The sequence below is a fragment of the Pogoniulus pusillus genome, chromosome 29 (genome assembly GCF_015220805.1).
Source record: "Pogoniulus pusillus isolate bPogPus1 chromosome 29, bPogPus1.pri, whole genome shotgun sequence".
Classification (NCBI taxonomy): Eukaryota; Metazoa; Chordata; class Aves; order Piciformes; family Lybiidae; genus Pogoniulus; species Pogoniulus pusillus.
The window spans coordinates 10,920,699-10,948,050 of NC_087292.1; the positions used below are offsets into that span (position 1 = coordinate 10,920,699).

Below are 27,352 nucleotides of genomic sequence, written 5' to 3' on the forward strand. Positions count from 1 at the left end.
CCAGTCTGTGCTGCTGTTGGGTGTGAGCTGATTCCTGGAGCTAGTGATTTGATGTCTGGCTGCTAAAAATCTCTTTAGGTGACTCTTGTGTCCTGTACTTCTGAAACTTGAAAGACTGTCATATACAGGCAACTTTGGGACTGTGTCCCAGGTACTTTGTAGACAACAAAAGTGATTCTCGGCTTATTCAAAAGAGTAGTTTAAAGGAAAGGAGATTCTTGTGTCTGAGGAAGAAACCTGAAAATTAAGAAGCTTGATCTGGGGAAATAATGGAAAGAACTAAACCTCTTTAGCTCTTTTGTTGTTGTTGTTGTTTTGGATTTTTTTGTCTGTTTGTTTTTAAACGGCTGGGAAAGGAGAGCATTCCCTCTGGCATGCATTAGCTGACCTTTACTGTACAATGGAAAGGTGTCAAATAATGTACACACTTGTCAAAAATATGTACCTAAAACACCCCAAGGCCCAAACTCTTTCTTCCATCGGGGTTAAAACCTAAGGCCACTAGGCAGGTAGGAAATTGCATCCCCGAGGAGGGCAGAAGCTGATGGTAAAATGCACAACAGCTCTTCCAGGCTGTGTAGACTGCAGCCTGGATACAGTGGGGCAGGACTTGCCGAGGGGAGACTTTCAGGAGCACACACAGAGCATGTAAGCATTTATGGTGAGTCACTGCTGGGCTAAAACACCGCCTAGCAATGCTGCTGGGTTGAACCATTTTGTAAGCCTCTAGTGTAGAGGTTATTCTTCCTGCTACTTCTATTGGCAGCACTAACTTGTTGTGACAGTGACGTTGCTGGCTGCTGCTATTAATCCAGCCTACTTGGAGATGCAAAAATCATGCTGTATCTGGGGCGAGATGCACAGTCAGATTAATCTCTGCTCTGGAGTTAGCTGTTCTGAGTCATGTCAAAATATGATAGCCCTTGTGTGCAAGGGTTACAAACTGGGGAGGGATGTGGCTGGGAGCCCCTTTTCCATCTCATTACAGTGTTGGACCACATCACCTTATTATACAAGAAGGTCACTTGTCTCAGAACACCTCCGATTTTTCCATGCGGTCATGCATTTCTGATCTGTGCTTCAACTTCCTGCCTCATCAATGCAGCCCTTATCCAACACTTAGTATCTCTGCAGATTTACCAAAGCACAGCTTCTGGTTTGCAGAGATGTGTGCTGAGTAAAATGCTGGCTTTCTTGGGGTCATTTGTGTTAAGGGGCAGAAGGAAGCAGCCAGAAGCTCTTGCTCTCCCCATAATGGTGGAACCAGGGCACTGTGCTCTCTGAACCATGCCACTCCACACTGTCCTCAGCTGAATTACATTCCTTGCCTTTGTTGGGAGAAAGTGGCCATATGTGCAGCAGGCAGGTGTCCTGCCTCCTCTCCTTGAAGGACTGGTGGAGTTTCTCATGTACCACGACAGGGAGCTCATTAACGACAGCCCTGCATGAGTTCTACGGACGAGAGGTGCAGGCTGCCTGGCACAGATTGCTCTGCATATGATTATTTCCACACACTCCTCCCCATCAAAACAGCCTCTCCTTCTGCATGAGCTGCACTTCCAGCTCTTGGCACCAAGGGTGATTGGGATGGGCATGCTAAGGGGGAGCTCTCTTGTTTCAAGTTCACACATAAGTCCAACCGTTAAGCCAGCACTGCCAAGTCCACCACTAAACTGTGTCCCTGAACACCACATCACCACTTTCCTGAGCAGCCTGTTCCAGGGCTGGACAACCCATTCACTGAATAAATCTTTTGTAATATCCAAATTAAACCTCCTCTAGCGCAACTTGAGGCCATTTCATATGTCCTATCTCTCGTTACTGCACCTATGCGAGCCATACTGGTTCAGCCTGGGCCTTGCAGAGCAGAGTTGGGGGACTTTTTAATAGTGTTTGGCTGTAATTTCCCTTCTGACTTGAGAAATTCCCTCACTGGAAAGACCCAGGCTTTCTTTATGGCTTCCAAATGTCTGTATTTCACTTGCTGTATGACCTGTCTGCACCAGACACTGGTGCACCAGTTGCAGAGGCTTTTGTTAGGAGAGGTGAGCAGCTGCCCTGTGCTGGTTCCACCTGGTTCCAAATCAGCCCCACAGCAGCTACAGCTGAACCTGATGCCTGAGAGTATCCTTATGAGAACAGGTGTAAGATAGGGCAAAATTCTGCTCTGAGGTGTGATAAACAACCCTGCCATTTTGGAGGAGGTGCTGCAGCAGTCATCTCGTGTGGGCCATAGAAGACTCAAGCTCAAGCAGGGGAAGAGTGTGGAGAGAAAGGTGCTGCAGGTAGGCATCCCTATTCCCAAGTTCTTTCTGCTTCTCAGGGCAGTGGGTAGGAGGTGGTGGAGCTGGAAATGAAGGAATGAAGTTGAACCTGGGAATACATGGGGAGTGAGATGATGTTTTACCTTTGTTTTTCACCATCCATTTCACCACCAATTCAAATCTATTTGAATTGAAATGCATAAAGTTAACTTTTTCCAACTCAAGCCTGTTTTGCTCATGACTATACTCAGGAAGGGATTTCTCTGCTTCTTTTATCTTGTCCCATGAAATTTTTCATCTTGTTTCTTCCCTTTTGAGGCAGTGATAGAGCAACTGGCTGGGTGGCCAGCTACAGTCCAAAGTCAACTCACAACACTTTCACAAGTGTTTTCACTCAATGCTTGCACTGTATCCCTGATTCTTTTTATCACAAACTTCCCTTCTTTTTCTATTGTAAACCTGGACTGCACAGGTCTGTAAATCAGCAGGAGCTTGCTAAGTCACTGTCTTAGTCAGCGAGGCTGTGTTTCAGGCTCTGGATTCCCCTGGGCTACAAAAATTACAGAAGTTCATACTAATGTCCTGCAGCCTAACTACAGCTCTCCCTCAAAATTTTGAGCCAACATAGTTAGAAATTTTAGCAGTAGCTGTAGTTAAAATTCTATGCTTAAAACTACTACTGTTAGCCAGGACTTCTGTATATGCTTCTAATGGCTTCATATCTAACTGCAAAACACTGTGTGTGCAACAAATGCACACTGCAGTCCCAGCACTGCATGCACAGGTTTGAATGCTTGGATTCATTCTTAAGATGTGCATAAAACTCCTTCTCCTTTGCTTGGTTTTACTGTAAGGGACAAAGCTGCCTGACTGAAGCAGTTCTGAGAAGCATTTCAGAAATCTAATGCCTAAGATTTCACTGTGGATTTTTGGCTTCAAAGTGATTTTGTTATGTCCCCAGAGCCTAGTTAAATCCTTAGTTATAATGATTGCACACTGAAGGGTGCTGTTACATAGAAATGCTGTCCCATAATGGCTTCGTTGCTGTGGAAAATCCGATGTTATTTGGTCATTCGCTCCGAGTTCCCTAAGCCATCAAGACATTTGCCTCAAGGCTACAAACACAAAGCTACAGGCAAAACCCTCTGGACATAATGAGTGGGCATTTATGCAGAACTAAAAACTGGAACAGCTGAGCAGTAGATCTATGAATAGCAAGCATGCCTCTAAGCACAAAAGACATCGTTCTGGAATAAAGGGGTTTATAATGGTTCTGACATCTTGTATGTCAAGATCATGCTACCTTGTTGTAACTTTTTTTTTTAATGTTTGTTTGTTTGAACCACCTTCTTTAAGTAAGGTCTGAGTAATTAAAGGGTGTGAAGGAAACCCGATAGCTTTGGTAAGAACAAAAATTGGGCAGTTGACACTTTTGTCAAGATCCATCATTTTAGGGAATAAGCTTCTTGGTCCTGTGCTGTTAGTATCCCCAGTTCCACGCACTTCAGGATTTCTTAGGGGTTTCTCTTCTATCAGCAGCTCTGAAAGGCTTGAATCTAATAGTAGATGAGAAGTGTCTTCTGATGGAAATACAGAGGTTGGACTAACCATAAACTACAGGGTCAGGGAGTCAGGCAATACAAAGGAGGGTAATAAAATTCAGAGCGATTTGGATCAACAGGGAGCTGGAGGAGCTTAACGTTGAGAAATGTACTGTAGCGAGGTCACAAGCCTTTGCAGATCATCTGTGGGCACTTCTAGCTACATGGCAAGAACAAGATGGAAAGAGATGTGTAGCTTTTACACCAGGAGCATTAATGAAAACCCAGAGTAGAAATTAGAGCCAGAGCTCAAATACAGAAATATCCTACAGGAGAAAGTGAACCTAAGGATGACAGATTCATGTTCTCTGTGCCTGCGTCTGCATGTACCTAATCAGTTTTTTGAGATTGGTTTCTAAGATGGTATAGGCATTTGAGGAGGATTTTTCCTGGCAATTTTTTGTTCAGCTCTAGTGCCAACATACAGTGGGACTGGGGGAGGGGCTGAGCAGCCCTTTGTGACTGGACGTACAAGTTCAAACATAGTTTGCAGTTTTTACAAAGTAGCTTGGACTTTGCAAAACCATTAGTTGTAGAGATGAGCAAAGCTCTGGTACTGCAAAGTTCTTGCAGGGAAACGTGGCAAAGGAATTAGGTGCTAATCTTTGACCTGAGAGGATGTAATGAATGTCTAAGCTGCAGAGTCTAATGCAGCAGAGAGATAGCTGAGCTGATTTTGACTAGTTTATTTTGCAGAGTAACCTAACTCTGCACTTTAGGGTGTGGAAAGTGAATTTCACTTCTACCAGCAGAATAAATTAACCAGTAGAGAAATCAATGTATCTTGGCATCAAACTGTAGCTCAATACAGCTGTGCACCCCACTTCCTCATCTTCCAAGAGCCACAAGCAAATTATTTCTCTTTCTGGCATATACCTCTTATAATTGAAAACAAGGTATCATGCCTTTTTTGTGTGCTTACCCTGAAGAGAGGTAGATTCTGAACTGAAGATGCTCAGATATGGAAGGATGATAGACTGCTTGCAAAGGGATTGAATTATCCCACCATCTTCTCCCTCATAGCTATTAGTGATGGCTTTTGCTGCCTGGGAACAGATACCTAAGGCCCTCTTGGGAGAATGATAGCTGTGCCCTGCCCATATGTGTTGTCTACTGTAGCCACTCTTCAGAGACTAACTGATAGAGCAGCATGGAAGAGTAGGAATGGAACTGTTCTCTTTATAAAAGGTGAAGTTAAATCCAAGGATTTATGCTCCTGGTCAGAGTGATACTGACTAGAGTTGTGTGAAGGCAAGACTGTGTTGGAAACATGTCCCTGGTGCATATTGCATTGAATGGTTCTGTTACACCAAGTATGGCAATCTGGTCATGGAGTCAGATTTTGTTTTGCTGTGTGTGTGCCAACTGTATTTCAGGCAAAGATTTTCATGTTTCCCTTGGAAAGCATCTTCTGCTGCATATTTTAGTGGCATATCTCTCTCTTTCTTTCTGTGACTGAGCGTTTGGCAGGGAAGAGGTGATTTGGCAAAGAGATCTTGGCTGATGGGAGATTGAAATCTATTTCAGTTATTTGGATGTTCAGTCTTTTGTTTGACTGGAGATGTGCATTCTTGGCTGTCAACTATGTATCTAGTTATAAAGTGAAAAAACATTAAAATACCCATGTTTTGTGTACCACCAAGTGAATGCTACACCCCAAGATGAGTAGTGACAGCAAAACTAAGAAGATGGAGAATTGTGCATGCTGGAGGTCCTTCTTCCTCCACCATTGGTCTCCTAGGAGATGGGCAGAGAGGATGGTAGTTCTCTCCTTCTGTGGATGTGTCTTTTCCATCACTAGAGGCCCTTCAAACCTTCTGAAGAAAATGCATGAGTGAGAGTAGAATCACATAATGGTTTAGGTTGGAAGGGACCTCAAAGATTATCCAGTTCCAACCCCTTGCTATAGACAGGGACACCTCCCACTAGAACAAGTCACTTAAGGCCTCATCCAACCTGGCCTTGAACACCTTCAGGGAGGGAGCATCCACAACCTCTCTGGGCAACCCGTTCCAGTGTTTCACCAGTAAATCTCCTCATGTTTGTAAACAGAGAAAAAAGACTGTAGTTTGATGTCTGATTCCACATCTACACTCTCTTGAGTTCTTGAGAATTGACTTTGCTTTTATCTCTTCAAGCTACTTTACACGTAAGTGCCTCTGGAAGCTGCTGTCTCCATGGCTTGGAAGGATATGAGAGTCACTTTTTCAAGCAATGAAACTCTTCCAAGCAGCCAAAGAATTCTGTTCACAAACCCTTTCCCTTATCAACTGTGTTGTGCACAAACTGCATAATAACATTGTAGCTTGAACAGCACTGCAAGCTTATTTGCTTTGTGATTTGTGGTCGGATCATTGCATTTCAGCGTTTACTGATGAAAGGAAATTGCCAACAAGACAGGGGTATTTACATTAATTGTGGCTTTGGGGAGATAGTCCAAAGAAAATTATGTTAAAGCCAGTTATTATGTGTCTCCTTAACAATTAGAATGAAATCCAAAGTTTGTAAAACAGAAGTTGACCTCAAACAGATTTTAGCTGCTACTTGGAGTTTTCCCTTTCTAGAGACTGGGGAGGGGGAAGGGCTTTTCCCTTCTTTTTCTTTTATTTTTGTTTGCTTTTTCTTCTCCTTTTCTTTCACCCACCTTCTAAAAGCAGTTTAAAAAAGATGGTTGAAATATAGCATGTGTACTACTGCAAGAGAAACTCTTGATTTACACTGTGAAGTCTCTGTCTCTGGAGACTTTCAAGACCCATCTGAATGTGTTCTTGTGTGAACTGCACTAGACTCTGTGGTCCTGTTCTGGCAGGGCAGCTGTACTCGATCTATGGAGGTCTATTCCAACCCCTAACATCCTGTGATCCTGTGAAGAGGCTTTTGGCTTCCCAGGAGGCCTAGTGGAGTGACTCAGCTGTCGTGCATGATAAATTAAAAGGTGGGCTTCCTCAGTTAAAGCCATCAGTTTTAATGGGGTTTCTTTCACCTCAATTCAGTCTTGTGCAGCACTGTAGGTTGAACAAAGGCTTGGCTCCAAAATCTTCCAAGATACTCCTGGTACCTTCATATATGCCTCTAGATAGTTTTGTGACTGTCCTAAGATAATACTTCCACTGCAGTTTAAACTGCTTCTGGACATTGACTTAACACTTATAATATTAGATGTATGATGAAGAGTGATTTAGTGTTTCTTCGGGTGACTCACTTGCAAGCATAGTGGATCCAAGAAACAAACACAGATGTGAGATTTAAATTCTCTTTTGGCATAAAATGTAGCCAGGACCCTTCACTGGGCATAGTTTGTAGTTAACAGCATGAGACTAATAACACTATCCTTTTTTTTAAGCTCCACTTTTAGCTTCTAACTTCACAGGTGAGCAGAATTTGTGCATCTTCTTCCTTCACTAGATATTGGTGCTGTTTGTATAACCTCACCTGTGGTGGGATCTGTCTCATCAATCTGTAGAGCTTCTTGTTGGAGGGTCTGTTGGTGGTAACAAATACAGGCACTACCCATATACGATTTACCTTTTTGCTATCAGGATTTATTTTAGGGGTGTGCCTTGAAGTAAGGTGAAATTAAAGTCCTTTCCTCAACATTCTTCTTTAAGAAGGGGGATTTTGGATGCTGTGGGGAGGCAGGCTGGGCTCCCTTTCCTTGGATGATCCCATTACCAGACTTTACCCTTACGTCACTCCACAAGTCGTTGGCAGATCCAGGCATAGGAATGTGTGTTCTGGCACATGCCTGCGTGGGGCAGGCACATGGATGTGTTCCTGATGACCTTGCTTTGGGGTTATTTTGCTCAACCCTTGTCTCATCAAAGTCCAAGTGGACAGCACTGCTTGATATGTGTCTGGCCACCGAAAGGCTGCAGACTAGAAGTGTAAATGGTTTTACTTATTAAAGCATAATTTAAGTCTTCATGTTTATAGGATAATTGTTTCTTTTTTAATATAATTTAAACTTCACAATACAAGAAACAGGCCTGAACCTGTGGATGGAGTGCTGGAAACTGTCTAAGAAGATTAAGGTCTCTTAATTGATTTCATATAAACAGGTGTGACTGAATTCATCAGAAGAAGGTTAAGACTAAATGTATTCTGCTCATTATGCAAAAATTGCTACAGTGCCTGCTCAGTTGAGCAATTGCCTTCCCTTTGCAAGTGGGATCATTCCTCAGCTGTATGTCAAGTGGGAAAATTGACATTTCCTAAGCAAATGAACCAACCTGTCACACACTGAGTTTTATTTTGAAATATTTTTGCTTGTAGATAAGTTGGCAGTGGTGTATTTGGCAACAGGACATGGGAATGTCCCTTGTGTGCTATACTGTGATTGGTAGTGTGGGAGGACAGGTGTCAAAGCAGGGATGCATCACTTTTGAAAGTTCAGGAATCTGCACTGATGAAAATTCCTGTTTTGGAGGACTGAAGGAGTAACTCTGATTAAAAGACTTGCTACTTTATGTTTATGTGACCTCCTGAGTAATGTTTTTCCCCCTGTTTAAAGTTAATTCTAGACTTTGGCGATGCAGATCATGGACACAGGGCAACATTCATCTCGGGTATCAAAGTAGTAAGTGGGGTATATAACTCCTCATGCAGCTGATAAACATGTGCTATCCTCTCTGCACTCTTCACTACCTGTCTTCTTAACCTTGCATCTTGAATGAATGAGGAAGAATTGACAATATTGACCATAGTGGTAGAAAGGGCAAAAATTCTGCTTTTGAGATGTCTATCTCAAAAACCACCTAGACATGATAGCAAATTGCTTAACAAGATACAGCACAACTGCAGAGCCCTCAGAATGCTAGTAAGTGGTGCTCCCAACAAAATCATCTGCTGATGAAATAGCTCTTTGATTCTCCGAATTGAGGGTATTTAAGGTGTGCTTTCAAAGGGAAATTTGCAGGTGTCTGCTGATCTAAAATTAGTTGCTTAAATCACCATTTTGTAATAGCAAAGACATTGTTTGTAATATTGAAAATCATATTCCACTTGTATCTCTGTTTGTTCTGAGACCCAAATGCAGATTTACATCAACCAGCACTGATGACTTAGCACTCTAACCATGTGCTTTACTCAAGTTACGAGCAACTAGCAAATAATAAGGCATAAAGTATTAATTATGTGCTATATTTAAAATGAACACTCCAACTGCATCTCTCCTGAACACTTGGAAACCATCCAGATGCACAGGTTTGTTTATTACTAAAGATATTTACCATCTATGCAGATCTTCAGCCTTCTCTCTTTGGAGATGAGGTGCTTTATAGTACAAATCTTAGGGTATCCCAGCAGGAAGACCTGTCTGTGCTTTGAAAAATGGATGTGGTAGCTGTACCTGCACCTGTTGGAAATGAATTGACACTGTGCTGTTTCCAAAAGAAAAAGTTAGGCATTATAAATGGACTAAACTATGCAGAAAATATCAGCGATGCTCTCTTTGGTACTCCTAAAGAATTAGTAGGAAGACTCTATCCAGACTTAGCCACTGCATTTTGGTAAGGGTGTGGACCAGATAAAGCGTGTCTAGAGAGCAAGGAAAGGAGATAAGAAATTAGGGGGGAAATTTTTACAAAAAAGGCTGACCTTGGGATTGGTTTGCTTACAGACAGGACCAGAAAGGCATTTCATGCTTTCAAAAAGAACGAATTAATTTGTTCTCCATATCTGTTCACCCACAAGAAGCAACTTCAAGAATACAAAGCTAGACATCAGAAAAAAAAACACAAAACCAAACATTTTCAGCAGTAAAATGATTTTAGTAATAGATTGTGAGTTTCATCTGAGGAAAATATTGGATAAAAATCAGTCTGTAATGTGAAGGGAATAGAAGGGATCTCAGCAATCCTCCAACTAGCTCTCTTCTTTTGATTTTTATGATTCTGTCTCTGTAGTTAATAACTGCTGTAAGCACTCTTGCACTGTGAGTTAGCATAAGTAATATTAAAAGGCTGTAACTTCAGTTACTGAAAAATCATTCCTTATTCCAAGCAAGCTTCTCAGCTTAACTCTGCTGTTGTAGACTGCAAGCTCTTCTTCTACTGAAGTGTCTTCCTTTTAAATGAAATATACTCAAGAAATGATTTTACAGTTCCTATCCAACTTCTCCAGAAAACCACCCATTGATGCAAGGTAACCCATTTAACAGAACATACTGTCCTGAAGGAGAGAAGAACAAAATTAAATCTTGAATTATTCTGGTATAGAAAAGAATCATATTGTTTCTCTCTCACTCATTGACTTTATTTTACAAATAGAAAGCCTGTTTCTGGTTATCTCTGTTTCAGACATCTACTTTGGGATGACTTCTGGCTATTCTTCATAGAAACTTTTTTTCTATACATTCAGCTTCGTTTTATTTCTGAAGGATATGAATGCCCCAGTTCCTTTGTTTCTCTGAAAACCTAAGCTGTATGTTAATTGAGACAGTGAAGAGCTGGCTGAGAAGGCATTTGAATTACAGGATTTAAGCACATGCCTTTAAAATATTTTGCTAAATTGGGCAGGTCCTATTTATCTGCTGCTTAACATGAAACTCATTCCATTTTATCAAAACAAGATCATTTAGTGTCCCACCTCCCTGCTTCTATTCTGACAATTAATCAAACTCTAAAATTAGAAGGAGATACATGAGCTTTTAAGCAGGAAAGCAGTCACACATAGGCTGTTTGGAGTGGTAGGCACCTCTTGTCAAACTGAAGCATGCTGCTGCACAGTGGTGTATGCAAAAGGAATATGTGCCTACTCATTTGAATGCAAACCAGTTGCAGGCAAAACATCTTCAGGGCATGGCTAGAAAAGGGGAAATGATTGATTGAAATGGGTTTCCAAGTGATTTATCTAATCCAAAGTTATTTTTCCACATCCTCTTCAACTGATTTGAAAACAACACAATCCACTGAAACATTTTGCTCTCCAAGGTGTGATTTTATACAGGATTTACTGGTACTTTTCAGTGGTTGGAAGCACATAGCCCTTGGCCCCCTGCCTCATAATACAGCCCAGGCTGGTACAAGCAGTTTTGCAAAACACATAATTTTACTTCACTTGTCTTAATGATCAGGAAACATATACTTTTGAACTGATCTCTCCTGTGCAATTACATGTGTTTTGATGGAACTAGTTCTTTTTTAATTAGTTTCATACCCATAATGACATTAGACTGTTCTATTAGTAAGCAAAAGCATTGCATTCTTACATCAGGCTGCTTAGCTTTCAAAAGCCAGTTTAGTTTCTATTAAGAAACAGGATCAGAACTGGATGTTTTTAAAAGAAGACAAAGAAAAATTCCACAACTTTGGAGAAACTAGATCTATCACCAAGCTCTGTTTTCATATCAGTTAAGTCTTGATTGGTAAACATGCACAAATGTTTCTGTATAAAACAAAGCAAAGCATAGAGATACCTGAATCCTGAGTCTGTGGCTTCCTATTTTATTGTGCTGGCGTGGTGATGATGGCAAGTGGAACAACAACAACAAAATCTCTGTGTGTGGCAGATAAGACTAGAAGTAATAGGTTAAAACTGTAGGGCACTTCGTAAAATTTGATTAATTTCAAGTGACTTGTGAAAGAATAGGATAAATCAGGCTGGATCTTGAAATGTTAGGGTCATAAATATTATCACAAACTCTTGTTTTTGGTTGGAAGGAACACAAAGACTGTCGAGATTTTTGGGGTGAAGTGGCTGTAAAATTGGAGGAATTTAGAAGTGGGGGGTGTGTCAGTTCTTCCGTGGGAATGTCACTGGCTGTCTCTGGGACTGCAGATTGAGATATTATTGTGTAAATTAAACATCAGCTATTCATTTTCCACAGAGGAGATTCAGTAATTACTGCACTCTCACAGCAGATGACAGCTGTTATCATTCTGATGAAAAGAGCCCTAAATTAAAACCCTGTTGCTTTGCATAGATCCCTGTCAAACCCAAATGTTAATTTTCTTGGTTGGTCAGCCTCTTTTCTTGGCGACTCCTGGCATGTACAAGTAAGGACCACATCTTTGCTACTCATTCCATGGTGTTCTCTGGCATGCTGATAGTTTTGCACTTGAGAGAATAAATCCACAATTAGACCTTACTGGGTTTGTGCATATGTCTGATGCTAACATTCAGCTAATAGGGGGGCATTTTGCATCTGTGAAAGGACTAAAAACTACTTAGATCCTTTTTATTTAATTTGCTTTGTAAAAGGTGGTGCACTTGTAAGAAGAGAAAAAGGTTAAATGGCCAGGATGCACTTTTAGCACAGATGTCTCTGTAGACAGAGCAGGATCTGTCTGAGAAGCAAACAACTTTGCCCTGCTTTCTGGCTGCAGAATGGAGTGGCTCATGTGGATTAACTTGGTGACATCTGCTTGGGTCATACACATTCAAGATGGTGAGGTGCTATTTGTACACCTCTGTTTTCTTTGGAAACCTTTCCCAATTATGAGAGATTAAAACCTTTAATACATCATTATTTCAGGCTGGATGTCAACTGCCAAGCACCACCACACTCTTCAGATTAGTGGGGGGAAAAAAAGAGCTTGTTTGACATACAAAATAACTGCTGTCCTTGAACTCCTTATGCAGAGGGGGGTTTAGATATATGAGCAAACCTTGACATGTGCCCACTGTGAAGGGGTATGGGGGCTGAGTGAGGGGTAAAGGTTTCTCTGTGCTAGTTCAACCACCAGTGCATCAACATCCTGCTCCTGTTGGAGACCTCAAAATGCCGCATGACTTGCACACTGAAGACATCTAATGCTACCTAGCAGTCACTCTCGATTTTTGCTACAATTTATAACCTGGTGGTATGACTTGCAACAGAAGACCTCTATCTCTGGAATGACCTCTCTTTTACAAGAACAAAACCCAGGACTTTTCTGTCTTTATTTCTAAAAGACACACTCCCCCCTATACCTCAGTTTATTGCAGTTACTGCCGATTTCTTTCCAAAGAATTAAAAGAGCTTGGGTGGAGAAGGATAGATGCAGGGTGAAGCCCTAGATAACATATGGGTTTTGAGGGCCCTTATTCTGTGCAAATTAAGTAGCTTGAAGGGCAGAAGAGAGACTTGAAACACTCAAATTTCCTGGGGTTTGTTGGGCAAAATTTGGATCTGCTTTGGGTAACTTCATTCCTACACTGGAAATTGTCTATAAAGCAAATCAAAATAACTGCATTGTCCCCCAGAAATGAAGTAATCAGATTTAAGAATAATTAAAACAATCTTTATATTTTGAAGGCAATGATAAATCATGATTTAGAAAAATACAGTGCATGTCCCAAAGCAGATCAGCAACAATAAAACTCTCTTGAGCAAAGATTGCAAAAGAAATTTTAAATGTAGTCAAGCCCTCAATGTGTTTAAGATGGTTTGCTGTAAAATAACTTTTCTGCAATAGTAGAGTGGCCCTGTAGAAAGGGAAGAAGGCTTTTGGTTTTCTGAAGTACAGAAATGAGTCTTCATAGATGAGAATGTTTTGTCACTTAACAGTGATAGGATTTTTGCTTTGTTTTGTGTATTTTTCCTTTCCCAGCTAAAGTTGCAAGAATATTGCCTGTGGATGTCATTATTTCAGTACCTGTATCATTTACAAGCACAAAGTCTTTGGAGTTTCCATGTTGTATAGGTTCTCCTTGACTATGTGGCTGAGAAAGGAAATGTGAGTTTAATAGCTTTTGTACTTTTAAAAGCTGGCTGGGCTGGAGGTAAATGTCTTTGCTCTGAGGACTTGCAGCTTGTGAAAACCTCCTGAGAGAGAGACATGATGGCGTGCTGGTGTCTTTTAACTCAAATACAGGTCTGAAGCTAAGTTGGGTTTTGAAGATTGAAAATTGCCAGAAGCCTTTTGTTTTTTGTTTCTTTTTTTCTTTTTGTTGTTCTCCTTTGGGTGTATGAAACAAGTTAGGGCTCTCTCCAAATAGACATGTGTGCAACTTTTCTTAATCAGGCAGATGTCTTTATTTTGTTCCTTCTGAGTAGTTTGCATGGTTTTCTGTGGTGGGAAGGGAGAAGAGGGGAGGCCTGCACTCATTCAAGGCATCACCCATTTATCTCAGTGGCTGCAATGGGGAAATTTGATGGAGAATCAGGGCAGGCTGCTGCTGCTTCTCATTGCCAGGCTGTGCCTCGGGCTTTTGTGCAAGCAGTTACAATTTTGGTTTTTGAGACTATTTTAACTTCACAATTTCCTGAATACTTCTGCCATTTATTTATTCCTGCATTTTATTTATATTAACATAGAAGTGCATGCAGACACAGAGCTGAGGCTTAAAAATAAAGTTCAAGCCAATACTTGCCTCTCTTTCTTTTTTTTTCCTCTTTTTTTTTTTTTTTGAGATATTTTCACAGCTCTAATATTCAAACACTGCTTTTACTAATTAAGTTTTCTTAATTATATGATTTGGAAGATTAAAAGGCCACTGCCAATATAAACCACATATTGCCTCTAAACCCTTGGATTATTAAATTGAATTTTAAAATTAATTTTTACTTGCCACGATTTGTATTCTGTTTGTTCTGTGCTATTTTAAGCTTGGATAATAAATATCATGTCAGTCTCATATTCATTTGTGGACAATTCCAAGTTTTCAGTGCTACAGGGTAAGGGTTTGAAAGGCAACAGCACCATTTTTTTTTTGTTTTAAGGAATTGTTTTAATCCTGCTCATCTTATGCTTTAGAGAAGACTTTTTATTTTTAAACAAAATAGAAAACTGGGCTAAATATAAGTTGACAGCATCTCTTGAAATTATATTCTTGTTTATGACAGCATAGAGGAGAGGCACAAAAAGTCAGAGGTCATTTTTATATGCAGTAGATTCTCATATGCAAGAATGTCTGGATGCGTAAAGTGTCTGTAGGAGACTGAGTCATCTCTTCTCTGATGGGATTTCTCAGGGCTATTGCTGTAAAAACTGCTTGTGATAAGAACATCTTCCCAGTAGTGTGTTTTTGCAAACCTGGCATGTCCTATTTCACCCACCTTGGTTCCCTGGCAGTGGCCACAGCTCATCACAGACTACAGGTGGGTGACTGGACATTGTGAATAAGATCATCAGGCAGAAGCAGGAGCTAAGCTACTATCACCATGGGCTAGCTGTGTGCAGGCCAAGCTTATGCTGATTTGACAGAGATGGCAGAGTTGTGCTAGTGTAGAAATAGCACCTCTGTGGCTTAGCTGCTGGTGAGCTGCTGTGCTGGGCAGGGGCTAGGCTGCTCACCTGAGGATGCCTTTGGATAGAATTGGTTGGAGCCATGAAGTTATAGCCATGTGGTGCGAGCCTGACAACATAAGGCAGTTTGGTAGATCTCGTTCACTGGGCTGGCCCGTAAGTCAGTTGTGCTCGTTCCTACTGGGAATAAACCTCTTGTTCCAGTGAAAGAGCCTGAATTTACCCATTTCTAGGGACTCTAGAGGTGGCATGATAGTGTGGTTTGGGAACGGGGGGGGGGGGGGGCTGGGCCCTGACTACCCTTGTTCATGTAAAGCCATAAGCAGTCATCCATCGTGGGCCAGGGCACAGGTGGAGCTGCTGGAGTTGTCATGGCTCAGACCTGGCCATCTCCACTATGAATGTTATTGGTGTGAGGTGGAAGTGAAAGCCATAGAGGGACGCAGAGGCAAAAGAAAGTTTTATCTTCAGGTGTATGGGAGCTTCACAGGTGGCACATGGCCCTTGTTGAAGGCCATGGTGATCAATATGAGCAGCTCAGCCTTTTACTTAGGAGCACAATGTATTAATATCATTTCAGTTTTGGTTGCTGCGTGCTTGCTGTCTTAGGCAAACTGAAAGCATGGTGAGCAGAAACTTGCATAACAGCTAATTATTAGTTTGTTGTGTAATGGAGGAAGGGTGAAACTCCTTGGCAAAGCTGCTTATTATTTTTTTTCCCCTAAATTTCAAATACTGTGGGCCAGTGCCATGAAGAGCTATTCCAGGTTATCAAGTGGTTAAACTGATATACTCAACTCTGCTCTTACATGACAGAATTCTCTTCCTGCCAACAGGGGCAAGATGACAATATTGGTTGCATGATCTTCTAGCTTATGTGATTAATTCCACATGCCTTTTTCTTTTGATCCATGAAATGTAAACCTTGTTCTGCATACATGTTAGAGCAGACAGCCCTTAACGCCCACTATCTTTGGTAGGTACAGGTCCATGTGTAAAGGACTACTTGTACAATAGAAAGACTAAGGTGAATACATGTTCTTTATTTGGAGTGCAGATGCCTTTTGAGCAGAAAGAAAAGCTGAAATCTGTTTAAACAGCAGCAGTAGTGCTGAAGAAGTAAAAATCTGAAGGATGGAAAATAACTTCTAACACCAACTAGATTTTTTTCAATCTATGTATTTTGTGGAGGGAATTAGCCACGTAGTTATCTTGAATTCAGAATTTGAGGGGGAAAATGAGATTCTGGAAGTTTACTGTTGCTTACAGATTTTTAAGAGAATACAAGGTTCTGGATTATTTGTCTCTAAAACTGCACACTTAAAAATCGCGTTGAGCATATGCACATTGGTATTAGATATTGGAGGAGTAGGATATTTCCTTGAAAGAAAATAGTCAATATTTTTGTCATCTGACAGAAACAAGCTGTATTTAACAAAGCTTGAAATGATGGGATTAGGGGGCATGAAGAGAATCTTCTTATCTGTTCATGACTTCGTGAAAAATCAGATTGAAAAAACTCACACCATGTGTGAGCAGATGCAGAGAGATGACGGTGCAGACATGCCATTGGCTTTAGACACTGTCTTGATAAGGACTTTTCTCAGAGCCAAGACTGAGTCCCTTTCAGAAAGCTGCCTCTGTTATGCTGCTGTCCCAGTTTATGTCTCTCTCCTCCCTTCCTCCCCCTTCCCCCCCCACCCCCCACCCCCCCACCCCCCCGCAAGAGATCGTGGATTGAGGGATTGTCCTGATGATCTGTTCAGTGTTCCAAAGGGGCTGATTAATCTGAAAAACCCAACAAGACAGCTGAAACTGCTGCCAAAAACTGTCATCCGTTCTGCTTTCTCAACTGCCAGCTTTCTGTGCTTTTGCTGCAGAAACAGGTCCACTCCTAAAGATGCAGCTTGACGTTTCCTGATACAGCAGCAACAGGGTAAATGACAAGGGAGTGATTATGGAGCTATGAGTTTTCCCTTTACTCTGTCACTTCCAAGTAGTGGTGGTTTATCTCCCGAGGTAGCACAAAGATGAGTACCGCTATTAATTCTTGTCTGCCGAATGCAATTAATCCAGTGGCAGAGAGGATGGAAATCTTCTGGAAGGGAAGGTAGCCCTTGACGGTCAACGTGACAGAGTTTGTGTGGCTTGTTGTCTGTGCGTCTCACAGCATCACTAGTTCACAGAACTGGATTTCCCATACCCTCACCTAAAGCAATTAACACGTTAGCCCTGCTGTTCGTGGCAGTGTGAATGCCAATGCCCAGCAAGAGAAAAAGAGGTCACTTGATCTTTGAAGGGAGAGACTTTGGAGCTGTGGAAGGAGCAGGGTGGCCTGAGCTCTGCTTCACCCAGATGCTGTTTATGTAAGTCAGGGTGAGCTTCTGTCCCCCTCTTGTGGCTGGTGCACACTGGGGTTGGAGGCAAGAGAGCAGATGGCAGGAGGCCTCCAGCCCCACAGTGGAGTTGTGACACTGCCACACCAAGGGACCGGGATCAAGGCTTTTCAGATACCAGACCTGGGTGTCTTGATATGACTCCCAAGGATACTTTCCAGCTGTGGAAGCATAAGTCAAAAGGAAAAAAATAATTTAATTTAAAGGAGGAGTGGATAGCTGCAATTGAAAGCTCAAGGGAGTGTTTAATGGGACCATTAATAAATGACTCAGGCAGCCAATGGGATGTAGCCTTTAGTCTCATGCCTTGCCGTACTCCAGAGGCACACTGTAACAAACCCATAAAACATGTCCCATCAAGCCTCAGTGCTTTAGCACAAAACACTCCCGAATTTAATGTGTGGTGGATGGCAAAGTTGTGCCTCTAGTAAACATCTAGGACAGCTGGAGTTGGGAATGAGGATTCAGGTTGGGTTTTTTTCTCTCTCTCTTTTTTTTTTTTTTTTCTTTTAGTAGGGAAATCTTCCATTATTTTCAGAATTTTTAAGAATACCAAAGTGTTCTGGGTAAAGGAGAGGAGCAACCTTCTGAACTTTATCCGGTTGGCAAACGTCTGTGTTAACCCCCACCACATATGCAAATGGTGTAAGTGTCTCCAGCAATGTTTTGCTGTGTTAGCAATGGATTTTGATCCTGGATACAGCTAAAGAAAACAGTGCATTGTAATAGCAATCATTACTGTTCTAGATCCTCAGATAGTATAGTGCAGGGTGCCACAGGAGCCCCTAACTAAAGATTAAATTTGATTAAATACACCCCCAGCAAACTGGCTCAGTACTGCCAATTAACTTGGAAATGTGGCAGTGTTTTATTGCTTTAGGAATAAATGGTACTTATTGGCTTCTTATATAACAGTTTGACTTCCTCATCCAGTCAGAAAATTGAGCATCTGTCAGACCATCAACTCATAAATGTCTTCATTAGATCTGATAAACAGACCATGGCAAGCCAGAAAGTTGGAAGGTACCACCCTTCTGCCTGGGGGGCTGGACTCACTTAACAGGCTTAAAAGGAGGGAGCTATGTAAAACAGGGAGAAGCGCTCTGGGTGAGTGATACAGAAGAGCTGCTCTGAGACGTGCCCAGGTGCAGCACTGAAATAACCTCTCTTAGGGCCATAAGGGACTCTTCCCCATCCCTGTTACCAAACAAACAAAACCTTGGCAAGTAACCGGCTCAGGAAGCTGTCCCCAGACAAATCGTTGGGTGTGATCCCAATACAGTTGGGCTTGTGCCTACTGACAGCTGAGATCTCTCTGGAAAGCGCAGGTTGTCATTGATTTGAAGGAGCTCTGTGACCTAAGGATGGGGTTTGTACCAGAGTGAGTAGTATTTGTTGCAGACTGCTTTGCTAAACCCTTGTGTTGCCTTGACTCCAAGTATTTTGTGCATGCTTTTGAGATCCTGCACAAAACCAAACAAAACTCTACATGAGAAGCCAGGAGCATCACTCCCAAAATGTTTTCTCCTGGCTAAGTTTTGAGAGTATCAGTGCAGCACTTCCCTTGGGTGGTTGTACAGCCCTTCCACCTGTCCTCAGTACAATAAAGCCTGTGTCATTGGAGTGATGTTGACAGGATTACAGTAGAAGATGGAAGTCCTTAATTAAACAGGGATATGTGGATGTTTTATTATTTCCACTAAAAGCACTAACAAGAATGGAGAAGACTCAGGCAGATGAGCTTTTAAATGCTGCATTGAGTCTTCTTTCAAAGTACGAAATCTTTTTTCATCTTTCACAAACTCCTAGGTGCTCTGGTAAACCTTTCCCTTTAAATAAGGCTGCTGCTGTTGCACAAACTTTGGTCTTGCAAAATGCAAAGCCATCTGTTACAACCTCAATTACAGGTTAGAGGAGACAGAAACTTATTTGATGAACTGCAACAGCAAGATTTACCTTTGCTGTATGTCTGAGTAAAAAGAGCCAGTCTTTCTGGAGGAGACCAGGTCAAGAATGAAGGGGTTTGTCTACCAAAGTAAACTGAAGAGTTGGAAGACTCTAGAAGACCCTTTTTTCTTTATTTGTTTTCAGGTTTTGTTTGGTATGTGAAGTTGGTGAGGTTTTTTTTGTCCTTTCCTGTTTTGGTGGTTTTGGTTTTTTGTTGTTTGTACCTAACTTCCTCTAGAAGCCAGACCTGATACATTTTCCTAGATGTCTCTATGTTTAGTGGTACTTAAAAGCCTTTTTTTCCCCCACAAAGTTTGCAGATGTTTATGAAGTGCTGCTCTGCATCTTGAGTATCCATACCCTTGTGAAGGAGAAATTGAAGCAGCAATACCCACTTGAATTGCTGCGTGTATGTGCCTATTGAGATAAAATGATTTACTTTCTGTTGAGTTCACTCTTTGCAAGCACAACCTAAGCAAAATAAACTTGGTGCCATATGAGATAAAATCAATACCCTGTAAGGTTGTTTGATTATTATGTTGTTTTTTTTTACTAGGAGATTAGTGTTTGTAGATTTTCATCTTTGTAAAGTTGCAATTACATGGTTGTCTTTAAAGTTTTTAATTCAATAGAGTTTATGTATTTTGTAGTTGAAGACAAAAAATATACCCAAGTATACAGAAAAAGGCTGAAGAAACCCTAAAGTGTAGCTTAAAATTTATGTCTTCTTTGTTTTCATTTCCCTGTAGGTAATTTATGGGATCCTCAAAATGCACAACCAAGATTTATTTTTGATGCTTGGGGTTGTCATTTAATGAAGCAGTCACTTTGCCAATTAAACCAAAGCTGTTTGTTTAACAGCTGATCCATATTTTTTTAATTACCCCCCCTTCCCTTGTCCCACTGCAATTACTTTGGGAGTAGGAAGCCCAGGTGCCTCTACTGGATGTTACTTTGGCAAGTACTTGGCTCTAAGGCCTTTGCTCGCAGAGAGCACATTGGCTAGGCTCTGTCTACCTGGGAAGCCCTAGAAGGTATGTTCTAACAGGAGTAATGCAGCCATGGTTGAGATCCTCTTCTGTCCAAAGTGAGATCAAAACCTCAGTTTAGATCATCAGTAAAGTTTCCCTTCTCCCATCCAGCCCTGCAGACTTGTACATGTTTGATTTATCCCTGGTAAGTCTGTTAGAGCAGAAGGTTATTTCTTTGTATGGGGAAACAATCTGCCACAAACTTGAACGTGCTCAGCTTTAAAAAACATAAGGAACCAGGTGAAAGCAGCAAACATGGCAACTCTTCCAGTCTCTCCTAGTCTGCTTTTCTGTTACATTCTTCTTATACAATAGTAAGAGCTATTGCAGTCAGCTCTGTTGAAAGATGGGGGTTTTTAAGAGAGAGCTGTGATGGTTGTGTTGGATTGCTGCCTATATTTGGACTGTATTTATTATTCTACTTCTATTAAGGTGCTTAAGTAATTCAGAGTTGGGTTTAGACAAGAAATAAGTACCTGAGCAGCTGTGACTACATGTCTGTTAGTGGTTAGTCATCATGACAACTCTTTAGAGTTGGATTTACCAGCAAATTGTTAAAATTCCCACAAAGGGAGGACAGCACAGTAAAAAGAGAGTTGAGTTTCATTCTGTTGCATTTGACTGCAAATTTAACCTGAAGCTATCCAGCAGGCCAAGAAAGGAGAGATCCTGAGCTGGCATATGAGAATGAGCTATTTGGGATTTTCCTTCCTTGCAGGTGCTATTTCCTGTAGCTCACCTGTCAGGATTCAGGGGAAAATGCACAGATAAGAAAAAAAATATCAAAGCTATAATTGCCAGTGGGAGCAAAGAGAATTGTCAAACTCTTGGGAAGAGGGTGCCTGATTTTACCTGCACTGTAGAAACTGGAATCTGTTAAGTGTTGAGCACCTCTCGGGTTGGGCTGGCTGCTTGAAGGGACAATGAACGATTGACCAATGTTTGATTTCAACCTCAGACAGGTACTGTATGGGAGACTTCTGCAGGTCCTGATTAATTTTTCTGAAAATAGTAAGCAAAAGTTCTAGGGGTATTCTTTGTTTCTGACTGATCCAAGAAGTCACAGTGCAACTGCAGCTGCTGTAATTCTCATTGGCTTTTGGGTTTGGAAGTAGGAAACATCACAACTTTGTCCCTCTGCTAAAACCCAAGGAAGGATGCTCACATTTACAGTGGAAAAAACAGGAAGGGGGGGGGGGGGGGGGGGGGCACCAAATTAAAAAGAAGCTTTATAATAAAGTAAAGGGAGAACTCTTAACATCTTTCCTGACCCTTGCTGAAAAAGTGGATTTTTTTTTCCCTGCTCAAACAAATACTGCAGCAAGGTTTTCTTTAATTCAGGGCAGCGTTGCTCACGGGGTGGGGGAATAGGGAAGAAAACACTGTGATGAATGTATCTCTTGAAATCCACCCCTACTCAGCAAGCAAAAGTGTTCCCTGCAAACAGTTTGAGGGGAGGCCCATCCAGCAAGGAAGATGCTAATTAGGAGTGTGGAGAAATTGGGATTTGGTTTCCTGTCCTGCTGCACACAAGCTGGGTAACCTGAGGCGTTTTGCTTGCAGTTGGGACTGTACGTGTCATGTCCTTTAGGTGTCTAGGTTAAGCACTAAAATTTTGTTCCTGGGCAGCCAGTCTCTGAACCAGCTGTTGCTTTGAGGTCACTAAACAGAGCTCTTGATGAGAATAGCTCTTCCCCATGCCTTTTCTCCTTCACCTCCATCATTCTTATGTAGAGGTATTTTAATACATCATGTATGCAACACCAACAGGAATAACATAAGTCCTTAAAACCGATGTGGGCTATATGCAAGTGTTCATGTGACTGGTATTTGGTGTACAGTCAGAAGAATTTGAGAGAATATGTTCTAGAAGAAATGCAGTCTAGAGGAGCTGCAGCTAAAAGTCTTAGGAACAGTCAAATTTTAAGTCATGAAAAGTACAACTGACTGAGTCCTGCTGTCTGCTATCACTACTGAGACAGCTAGATGAAAACTGATCACCTTTGCACAGTTCTGGGTGTCTACAGTTACAGACACACACACACTTTGCCTTCCTACGTAGTATGTGTATGTCTGTAACTGTAGAGACAGGCTGCTTTTTATCTTTTAATTTGTCCTTCTTCTTAAATTGTTGTCTTTTCTGTATGCCTACAAGTATAGGCAAAATGAAAACCAAATATCTCAGTATAAGTTTTACTCTTTCTTAACTACTTTGATAAGATCTCTTCTCTGTCTTCTCTGCGTGCATAAATATCTGAGGGGTGGGTGTCAAATGGATAGGGCCAATCTCTTTTCAGTGGTTTGCAGCAATAAGGCAAGGAGCAACAGGTACAAACTGGAACATAGAAGGTTTCACCTCAACATGAGGGAAAAACTTCTTTACAGTGAGAGTGATGGAGCACTGGAACAGGTTGCCCAGAGAGGTTGTGGAGTCTCCTTCTCTGGAGGCTTTCAAAACATGTCTGAATGAATTATTGTGTGAACTACTCTAGGGGATCCTACTTTGGCAAAGGGGTTGGACTTGATGACCTCTGGAGGTCCCTTCCAACCTCTGAAGTTCTGTGATCATGGAAATCATCTGGATATTTTTCTTCAGTGTTCATAATGTTGCAGCCACTTGAGGTGAAGTAGTTCTAAGGTTGGTGGCATTGACTAGTACAACCTAATCTGATTCTGAAACAGGTTAACTCGATCATTTCTCCAGGTACAGAAAGGTCCCATGGAGAAGGCTGTGCAAACCTTATTGTGGCCTTCCAAAATCTGAAGGGAGCCTACAAAAAAGCAGGGGAAGGACTTTTTAGGCTATCAGGGAGTGACAGGACTAGGAGGAATGGAGCAAAGCTGGAGATGGGGAGATTCAGACTGTATGGGAGGAGGAAGTTCTTCAGTGTGAGAGTGGTGAGAGCCTGGAATGGGTTGCCCAGGGAGGTGGTTGAGGTTCCATTCCTGGAGGTGTTTAAGGCCAGGCTGGATGAGGCTGTGGCCAGCCTGATCTAGGGTAGGGTGTCCCTGCCCATGGCAGGGGGATTGGAACTGGCTGATCTTTGTGGTCCCTTCCAACCCTGACTGATTCTTTGAACTCTTGTTGATGTCTTTCTAACTTTTAGCTGGGATGGTGGTGCCAAATAACTTCTACTATTTAATGTTAAGATTAATCTTGACTTCTTTCATGTCCAGCCTAGTCATCACCCACCCGAGCTTGCCAAATGAATGTAGTGTGAAAAATTACTGCTAAAGCTCCACAATTCTTAGTGTCAGGATTGGTGCAAGTGCTAAATGGCACCTTTTATTAATAGATAAATTTGTGATACCTGGTTTGTCTGATAGGGAGGCAGGTTTGTAAGACATAATGTTTCTTGGCCCTGTCTTCCATTTCTGATGATGCTGTATGGATGTTTGGAGATAAATTCTGGCCAAAAATTTCATGGCTTATAATTTTGGCTGGTTGAACTATTGGAATGAATTTCCCATACCAAGTATCTGCCCTTCGTTTTCTTTTTCAGTCCAGAAGGACATGTTTCTGACTGCCCCATTTGAGATCCTGACTTCTCAATTGGAAATTATTGTGGACCCATGTCTCTGGGTGAAGCCTGGGGAATTACTCCTTGGGTATATTACATGGCATAAAAATACTGAGTGCACTTTTAAGTGAAGTAGGTTTTCGATGTTTCCATCAGGAAATCCAGAAGTAGCAAATCCTTGAGGATTTTAAGTGTTTTCTTGGTATTCCAGGTATAGAGGAATAACCCCAAACCACCAAAGACCCTGGAACAACAGCAAAAAACCCAAAGATCCCAAAAGCAGTTTGTCTTGTCAAGCTGTGGTAAAGATAATTTAGTTGAAGTCTGTTTTGCCACTAGTTTGGATTTTTTTCGGGTGACAGGCAGTAAATAAGGCTTGGAGCATCCCAGGTACGGCTCCACTAGCACTGCCTGCCCTGTGTGCTCAGCAGTGAGGTCCCATGGAGACAAAATATCACTATTTAAGTTGTGGTGGGCTGAAGTCTTTCTCTCAAGCTTCTTGAAATTAAAAAAAAAAACCCAACATGTTAATTCAAGCATCTCCAAGCTTCTGGAGTCCTGATTATGCAACCATAGAATGTCATTCTTTTTCCTCTTTTAGTAAATAACAAAGTATTTGCTCTGTGGTAGCACTGAGAAGGCAAAAGCTGTGTTCCAAACACAAAGCAAGGTGTAGTTCCTGCCCTGACTTGTACATGTTTTTCTGATGAAATCTTTTGCCAGTGATAAGACTTCTGCATTCATTTTATTTTTGTTCTGATGATTAAAACCCAGAGAAAGCGTATGTAAACCTTTACAACACAGTGTTTTAGTGGCCCAGGGAAATGAGCCCCCCCAGCTTCATCCGTGCCCTGTGAACGGTACTGGGTGGAGAGGCAGGTGGACTGACTGGACCCAGCAGCAGTTCAGCCTGGCCTTTCTGAAGAGAGAGACATGGACTACTTGAACTGTACATGCTCGCCTGAGCTGGTTTGTCTGCTCATATATCTCAACTGATTGACTTTCCAAAAGCAAAAAATTCTATTCAAGTTTGAAATATCTATAAATACTCACTGATTCTTCAGGAATTGCCCCACCAGGCAAAGCACACTCCTTCAGCCCACGCAGTGTGATGTCCCAGGTCTGTTTGTTTTTCTTTGCTGCCACACTAGAAGCGTGCAGTGGTGGATGGGGTGTGGGTAAATGCTGCAACCCCACAGTATCACTCTATCACTCACAGTTTAGCAGATCTGGCAAGGCACTACTGCATGCAGCCTGCCCTGCATCCTGTCGAGTTCTCCCAAACTAAGCAACCAGCACCTTAAACTTGTGCAATCCTTCTCCTAATCCGTGCATGAAGACATCTGTGGTGTTTACATAACATTTACTGTGCAGCAAGCACAGAACAGACATGGTTCAGTTAATGCTGTCACAGAAGAGTCACCTTTGAGTAACAGCCTGCTAGATACACATATTGATTCCAGCACAATATCTATGTTTGATCACCTCTCTGAGAGTCTCTTCTCCCCCAGCCTAAACTGAATTGTGCAGAAAAAACCCCATGGGCAAAGGGCAGTTGGAGTATGAAACGCACTGCTTCCAACTTGGCAGACCTGAGGACAAGTTGAGTAGTTAGCTGACTCTCCTTGACTCTGAATTTCTCCACTGACCTTTGCAGGGATTTGGAATTGAGGTCTGACTGTTACATTCCCTTGATCTTTATTTTCCCTTTCCCCTAGTTGAGGTCCATAGTATTTGCAGCTTCCTACGAAGCCTGGGAGTGAATGAAGGGGTTACAGACCTCTAATAGCAATTTCTTTTCTTGGAGCTAAAATTCCACTCTTTCTTTTGGCAAAATAGTAGGGGCACTTATAGAACTGATGGAAAATAACACAGAAGGGTGGGAGCAGTGGTCCTATTGGATTTATTTTACCTTGATTTCCTTTTAGTTTTAAATTAAACATAACTAAACAAACATTAAATGTTTCAGTGAAATTGGTCTGGTTACTGTGGGTTCAAATACTGTGTAGAGCAGCTTTTGAAACTGTAATATGGGGGGAAAAAAAAACCACTGAGCTTTCAAGTGCACGGCTTTTAAGGCCTGCCTTTTTAAAATTAATTTTGCTAGAGAAAGACCTTTCTCCCTTCTCTGAAGAAAGGTTTGCTCTGCAGTCCAAAGCCATGGCTGGAAAAACACTTAGAAATTCAACACCTATCAAACCCTCGGAAAGGAACCTGCAGTAAGGACAGGGAGGTGCATCCCAGCACAATGGGCATGATGTAAACTGTAAAGATGCTGGTAGTGCAAGGAAGGAATCACGTCTCCATTGAACTATTTCTGTTCTTTTACTACTGTGCTTGGCATATTGATTTTTCTAGTAAGGATATAAAGAGAGGTGGTGGTGGTTTTTGTTCTGCATTTCTATGCCTGAGCAGATTCTCAGATGTGAATTTGGATCCACATTTATTGGTTTCATTGACCTAGAATATTTTATAATTCTCTTACTTAAGACTGTCAAAATAGTACATAGTACAAATATGAATGATCAGGGAAATACTCATGGGCAAGATGTTCCAACACAGGTGTAATTCCTGCCTGTGTTAGTTTTTTGGTTGTATGATTTTATGGCAATCTAATGCAGTAAATTGTAGCCTGGTCATCAATGATGTGGGTACCTGGTTGTATCTGGCTCAGATATTTCCTGTTGGAAACAGCCTTTGGATTTGTCTTACTGGGTTCACAAGACTCTTGTAGTCAGCTGTGATGGCAGGAGCCAGTGCACATGAAACAAAGTTTGTAAGATCATAAATAATACTTTCTTTGCAAGCCAGAGGATTGCAAATAAGCTGTAATCCTTATCTCTGCAATGCTGCTTTGAATAATCTAAGTGTTCAAATTTGTTATATTAAAATTTAACAAAAAGGAACCTCCTTCTAATAAAACAGTTAGGTTTGTGCAAGGATATAAATTTTCCTGCTCCAGGGGAGAAGTAAAACTTCCATTAACTGATGAGAGTGATTTTTTTTTTACTTTTTTTTTTTCCTTTGAATTTCTTTTTATTGAATTTTGTTTTTTAACTTGGTGCACTCACACATTGCGGAGAAGTGATTGTGTAGCTGAGTACTGTGAGATGCCTTTCTGCGTGTCGCCAAAACTGGGCTGTGTGGGTGTCAAGATACAGGACTGTTGCTATTGCCAGCTGAACAGGTCTGACAGTTCCTGTACTGGCTAAACTTTGAGGTGAATTGGCTGAGCACTGCACAAGGAGAATTCCAGATCTGAGTTTGGTTTTATTGTTACCATGCTTTAAATCCCTCTCCCTTGGTCTTGCCTGTTGAATGCAGTGTGGTAGTGCATGAGCAGTTTTCCCCTAAATGAAATATTTTCTTTCATTAAAAAAACCTCTCAGTTTAAGAGAACTTACTCTCTTTCAAGTCTAGCAAG

The 27,352-nt window shown here is 41.6% G+C and overlaps 1 long non-coding RNA gene across 6 annotated transcripts in view; it reads left to right on the top strand.

Moving 5' to 3' along the window:
- Positions 1-2,182: 2,182 nt before the first annotated feature.
- Positions 2,183-27,352, top strand: part of LOC135188577 (uncharacterized) — a 228,745-nt gene continuing 203,575 nt past the window's right edge. For all 6 annotated transcript variants that reach the window (XR_010307746.1, XR_010307747.1, XR_010307744.1 and 3 more), the window contains exon 1: positions 2,183-2,285. This is a non-coding gene — a long non-coding RNA (uncharacterized LOC135188577). The remainder of the gene's footprint in view (positions 2,286-27,352) is intronic.